Raw genomic sequence first — 7,483 nt, 5'->3', positions numbered from 1 at the left:
AAGCCGAGCTGCAAGAAAACAGTAAGGCATTAGAGGATAATGTATGCTCTGAATCAGAAATGACACCAATCCCTGTGGAGAGTCCATCCACTAGTGGTATGTCTAATCGTGAGCATTCTGTTAGTGACAGTGTACCCATAAAGAAGGTTCCTTTCAGCAGTTCTGCGGATGTGTGCCAAAACAGCCCGAGTGTAGTTGGTGATACACCAATTGAGGATGCCACTTTTGAATTAGAAGAGGATGAGTGGGACATTTGTGTAGGCGACGAGGACACTAATGATGATGTTGATGATTATGATGCAGACAGATACCAAATTGCCTTTCTCAATTTCTATTTATATTCTAGACTCTATAACGGCTGAATAGTTTTCTATTTTACTCCTAGTGGAGAGGGGGTCTGAGGCAGACAGATACCAAACTACCTTGGTCCATTTATTTTTACTTTCTAATTCCACAGTCTATGCAGGCTGCTTTTTTTCTATTCAACTACAAGTGGAGGGTGGGGGGGGGGCATAGATAGCCACCAAACTACCGTGGTCCATTTATTTTTACTTTCTAATTCCACAGTCTATGCAGGCTGCTTTTTTTCTAGTAAACTACAAGTGGAGGGCAGTGGAGGCATAGATAGCCACCAAACTACCTTGGTCCATTTATTTTTACTTTCTAATTCCAAAGTCTATGCAGGCTGCTTTTTTTCTATTGAACTACAAGTGGAGGGCAGGGGGGCATAGATAGCCACCAAACTACCTTGGTCCATTTATTTTTACTTTCTAATTCCACAGTCTATGCAGGCTGCTTTTTTTCTATTAAACTACAAGTGCAGCGTGGGGGGCATAGGTAGCCACCAAACTACCGTGGTCCATTTATTTTTACTTTCTATTTCCACAGTCTATGCAGGCTGCTTTTTTTCTATTCAACTACAAGTGGAGGGTGTAATATATACCCAAAGACGATGGCTACATTGCCAATAATCAAAGATAGAGGAGGTAGACAACCAGGTTTGTCTGTATAATTTGCAGGCAAGTGTTCGCATTAAGGGCGGCCTACCAGGAATTAAACTGGTTTTTTTCATAATTTATTAGCTGTAGAATTACCTCACTTATCCAAGAAACTAGTGGAGCACTAAATTAGGTTATTTTAGACGAAAAAAAATTGTATTATTTTCAAAAACTGGCAAAACAAAACCAAACAAAACCAAAACCAAAACACGCAATGACGGTTTGGCAAAACCAAAACCAATACACGACGGTCATCCAGATCCAAAACCAAAACCAAAACACGGGGGTCAGTGAGCATCTCTAATATAAATATATCATTATCTAATGTTGGGTTGAAGTCCTCCATTAATGTTTATAGAACATTTGCTAACCATGCTCTTCCTCATAAAACCAAACAATGCATTTCTTATTATTTTTTTCAGAAAGTTCTCACCTGCCAATGTAACAATTTAGCAGTATAAAATACATGATTCAATTATGCAGTCAATACTTTCTTACTGTAAACAGTGGAGTCAGAATGGGAAAAATTAGTATTGACTTTAAAATTCAATATCTGGATACGAAATAACAGCATGCAGTTTTCTAAGATTAATTATTTATTCATTTCTGAAAATGTAAAAAAAATATTTTTTGCTGTAATACTGATATAAAACAATACATTATGCAAATGCTTAACTTATATATAATGCTAATATATAAAGATCTTATAAAATTATACTTTTACTATACTCTTCATTTAGTTACCATTGTGTGGCAAAGATGTAACAAAGTGTACCTGCACCGATGGCCAGAATGATCAAGGGTCCATTTGCAGCACCCTAATGTTCTTTCATGATAGCACATACTGTAGGTTCGTACCAGCTTCTAATTGGCCACTCTGATGGGCATATGCATGGCATTTTACTATCAATGAGCAACCCCTGGGAAGCATTCAAAACCTTTGGATTGCTACTGTCATTCTGATTGGTCATTCAGTGATTACCAATTTTAACTTTAAACCATTCATAACATTGGATTAATAAAACCATGCACACATTAGACAACCCAAGCCAACATTAATTTGACCACCCCTTGGGCAGAATGTGTATGTGGGCACAGCTAATTACTGTGTATATGTGGGCATAGCATGTATATGAGCACTCGTACGCATTGACGGGCATAATGTGCAGCTGGCAATGTCCAACATAATGCTTATGTGGCCACTGCGGAACACAGTGAATCTGCTGAACAGTTTGAACTGTCTGAGTACATTGGGCACAATGGGGTATTGACATCTGCTAAATATATTGAGTATGTGGGTTCTGCTGGGCACAATATACATAGAGTAACTGCTAGACACAATGTTGTGAGCACTGCTGAGCACAATATGTGTATACGTGCTATTGGAAAATCATAGAATGTATTATAGAGGAAATATAAAAATTAGGAATGTGCTATACACACTTTTTCAAACTCAAGGGTGGGTCCTCACACTAATTTCTTTTGGTGGGCACAGTCTAAGGAAGAGTGCTATATTACTACCGAAGGGTATATTGGCATATTACTGGCATGTTTCTAGTAAAGGATATATTCCTGGGCATTACTACTCTTGCTGTACATTATAATGGGCATATTAGTGGCATATTCCTACCATTTATGTGCATAATATTATTGTATTACATTTCATACTTGCAACTTTTCTAGTGGATAACATGTTTTCACTGAAGCGTTGAGGTCTTTAGAAAGCGAATAGCTGAGAACAGGACTGATCATGAGGCACAAAGTTCCTGCAAGAATACCGCAGGTCTTGTTCGTGGAACAGGTAACACAGGATACCAACTGAGAAGTGGTGAACTGCAGAGAACTGATGCACGGAGATCCCTGGAAAGTGAATAGCTTGAGGACGGAACCGATGATGAGGCACAAGGTTTTTGCAATAATACCACAGGTCTTGATTGTGAAACAGGTAACACAGGATACCAATGTGCAGACAGGTGCCTCGGAGAACAGCGTCCTAACAGATAAGGAGACCTGAATATGTGGCAAGTTAGTTAAAAAGCAGGTGCTTTAAATAGACAGAGCTGACAGGCATCTAGCCAATCAAGAGAATGCAGGAAGTTTTGAAAAGACCAGGGGGTAAATGTATCAAGCTGAAAGTTTTCCGGCGGGTTTGAAAAGTGGAGATGTTGCCTATAGCAACCAATCAGATTCTAGCTATCATTTTGTAGAATGTACTAAATAAATTATAGCTAGAATCTGATTGGTTTTTCAAACCCGCCAGTAAACTCTCAGCTTGATAAATTTACCTCCTGGTGTGTGCATGCTCAGTTCAGACCAGCAAGTGAATGCAGGGAGTGAGAACCAAGGGAAACAGGTAAGAACAGTGATTAAAATGCAGGTTAGCTGGTGCAATGTGTGACAAGAGGTCAGGAACATTCCAGGTTAGGGTTAATTCACAAGAAATACTGAAAAGCTAGAGTAAAGATTTGGAGCCTAATACTCTGGAACAGGACTGAGCACTGAGCAAACTTAATTAGCTGAGCTGATGAATGGGGCAGGTCTCAGGTCAGAACACATGATCACAGGTTCAGAGCTCTTAAAGGGCCATGCAACTTCAGTTAGACAAAGTATTATTATTACACAAGGTTCTGCGCCAGGACCTGAGGAAACAGTAGAGGGCAGGGCCAGACTGGGACTAAAAATCAACCCTGACATTTAAAGAACACAGACCCACCTTAGTTCCAGCAGGAAAGGAACTATGTGCCGCCGCACAGTGGCTGCTCCGAAAAGAGTGTGACCACATTGTGTTGTGGGTGTGGCCAACATGGGGCATTGATACATACATTATAATAAAACATTACATTTATCACGCCCTCTCAGCCACATCACTCCATCCTCCCCCAGCCCACTATACTTATCTATGCTTCTGGTGCTGCTGACATCCATAAGGGTGGGAACTTCCTGTAGAGTGAGCAGGGAAGCTCTTTGTCTCACGAGATTACCAAATCTTGTGATACTTAGAGCCTCTTTAGCTTGCTCTACAGGCTGTGTCCTGTCCGGGAACTTGGGGCATCTAGCAGTTCCCTTCCCCTAACTAGAGGTGGATTAAGGCTAAGGCCCCTATTATGTACATGGTTATTATTTTAGACAAATACACAGGCAATACTGTGTGCACTACTGTTAGAAGCACACTGCTCTGCCTTCACAAGCAGTACGTTGTGAAGCGTGACATACCTCCCAACAGTCCTTGCAGTCGGACCAAATCATGACTATGTGAGACAGTCACCCAAATTCAAGACTACCCCACCAGATTCAGGACAGTTGGCAGACTGTTCTGTTCATTCCAGACTGTCTTGGTCACTTTCACCACTTGTAGCAGCTGGTTTCTTTAGCTTAGTACCTTCTTGTCTTGATCCTGGATTATTGGATGCCCTATTTTGAAAAAAAATGGGTACATGAAAACTCCAACCAGCCCCGGTGTTAAAACAATAGCACTCACGTTTTATAATTAGGCCTTCCTCCAGTCCCCACAATAATAATATTCACATATCATAAGTAGACCTATTTCCCTCCAACCAGCCCCAAAATTAAATTAACAGTACACACATTTACTCAAAACATATTTCCCTCCCTCCAAACAGTGCCAGCAGAAAATTAAATATCATTAAAGTTTAATAAAAATAGCCATTTTCCACAACCATCCCCGGCAATAAATAATTCATATTTACATTTAATAAATAGCCCTCCTCCCCCAAATCAGCCCCATTCAAGTGATAGCCCTAAACCACCCCAGCATTAAATTAAAGGTTCCTTCACCTCACTAATAATTAGCCCCCACCTACACTCCACCATTAAATAGCCTACCTCCCACACTATATTAAGATCCTCCTCTCCCTCACATATTATATTAAAATACTGCGTGCACACATGCACACTATAGGAGCATGGCCCCACACACACACACTATAGGAACATGGCGCCACGCACGCACACTATAGGAACATGGAGCCACACACGCACACTATAGGAACATGGCGCCCCACACACACGCTACAGGAACATGACGCCCCACACACACACACTATATGAACACGGCTCCACACACGCACACTATAGGAACACTGTGCCACACACGCACACTATAGGAACCTGGCGCAACACACGCACACTATAGGAACATTGCGCCACACATGCACACTATAGGAACATGGCGACACAGACTGACACATAGACAGAGACACACACTTACCTTGTTATCCCTGCTCGGCAGACAGAGTTTCAGTGATGTGCGGCCGATGCAAGTAATCACATGGGACGCGCACAACATGACAAATGTCATCCCATGTGATTAAAATCACATGGCTGCACATCACTGAAAGTCCGTCCACGGAGCAGCAGCAGCAGTCGCTGCTCGCGGGCGGTCATGCTTCCGGCTACATCAGTCCAACTAGCCATTGGCCCTTCTGGCATTTGCCAGGAGAGGCGGATGGCCAGTCCGGGCCTGGTAGAGGGAGTGTATTGGATAGCAGGTTTGAAAAGTAACAGACTGACTCCAATGTGTGACACATACTACTGTGCATGATTCAGGATATATCAACATTGCTGCCATCATACCTTACCTTATACAGCTGAAAAGACTGATATCAAACCTTAATATTGTTTCTTTCGCAGCTACATAATCTGGGCCTTTGTGATTAAAAACATGTTTTTGTGGCTCCAAACTATAGCTAGTGGCTCTTTATTATGACATCTATTGTAGCTCTTTAATGTGTGATCTATTATTGCTTTATAAAAAAAATGACAATTGAATATTATTTGGCTCTGTGTATGTGGCATAATATGTAAATATTTTGTGTGTGTTACCATTTTTGTGCTTCATTAAATATTGTTTACATACTAAGTTGGGTAATACCCCTTTCATACTGCACCAAAAACCCGGGTTTTTGCAGAGGCACGCTGAAAAACCCGGGTCTTGGTGCAGTATGAATAGTCCAACCACAAAATCCCGGGTCTAAAATCCCGGGACTTAGACCCGGGATTTTGCGAGGGGTAATTCCCGTGCTGGACCCCGCTAGCCTGCAGTATGAATGGTGCAACCCGTGTAATTCCCGGGTCTCACCATTCATACTGTAAAAAAAAAAAATTGTGAGGTAAAAAAAAAAGATTTTAATTAATAAAAAATACATAAGAAATGTTTACTTAACTTATTTTCAGCCAGCGGTGTCTCCGGTGCGTTGCCGGCTGTCAGGGGGACCTCTGGGTACTAAAATGACGTCATTTCTAATGGACTAGAAATGACGTCATTTTAGTACCCAGAGGTCCCCCTGACAGCCGGTAACGCACCGGAGACAACGCTGGCTGAAAATAAGTTAAGTAAACATTTCTTATGTATTTTTTTTTAATTAAAATCTTTTTTAACACTTTTTTTTTTCTAAAACCTGGGTCGGGCAGGTGCAGTATGAACCCGCCCGACCCGGGAATCTTGTTATCTATACTGCCTTGTGCCCCGGCAATATCCCGGGTTAACAACCCGGGATATTGCCGGGGCGGCAGTATGAAAGTGGTATAATTGTGAGCACCAAGCACAACAAGCTCTATTGCGTTACTGGGTTAGTCGACGACTGCCACTACGAAATGTTTTCCTGAGGTCACACCATCACGATTACACTGTCCACAAAATATACTTATCACAATTCAAATGCTCTGTATACACTTTCCCTTTTTGAAAAGTCAAATCATCCTTTCTTTTACCTATACTTTCAGCACCTAGACAATGCCACTTACTGTAAAGATAAGATTGGAGCCATCATCACTCAGTCCTTAAACTTATTTAATTCCTCTTCCAAAAGAGCACCACTACAGCTGAAAACTCACACCAAACCACAAATCTCTACTTGATCTTATGTATTTTGTCAAAACCTCTCTGCAGTCACTCAGTCACACTTACCTCAGCACTTATACAAATATTTAACATCTCATTCTCTATTTATGTATTTTACTTTGCGTTCTAAAGTCCAATAATCATTCCAAGTTTTGGAAACACTATTTTGGTCATATTACTACCAGCTGTCATATTGTCTCCTTAACGTCTCGTACTCCATATTCAAAATCTGGTTTAAAGACTAAGTTTATCTTCTTACAACTATCTTCTGTGCTCCTTCTAACAGTGATTCTACATTTAATACTACATCAAGTCAACACTTAAAAGTTGCAAATGACAGTCAAGTTCACTGGACAGTCCTTCCTAATTAGATCTTTCTTTTGCTTTTGATATGATCAACCATACATTATGTCTCACTAAATCACAAAGCACCTTAATGAATTTTTATTTAAAGCGGCAATGTCAGGGCCCCTCTCTTAACAGTTAACATGCATGGTCCCGACATTGCCGCTTTAAATAAAAATTCATTGAGGGCGCACTGACGTCAGACACTACTGCCGGACACCTGCGCATTCGGAAGAAGCTCCTATCATTGTTTTGCTAGGATTGGATATGTGGACAGTCG

This window comes from Mixophyes fleayi, chromosome 4 (genome assembly GCF_038048845.1).
Source record: "Mixophyes fleayi isolate aMixFle1 chromosome 4, aMixFle1.hap1, whole genome shotgun sequence".
NCBI lineage: Eukaryota > Metazoa > Chordata > Amphibia > Anura > Limnodynastidae > Mixophyes > Mixophyes fleayi.
This window is presented reverse-complemented; position numbering follows the sequence as displayed.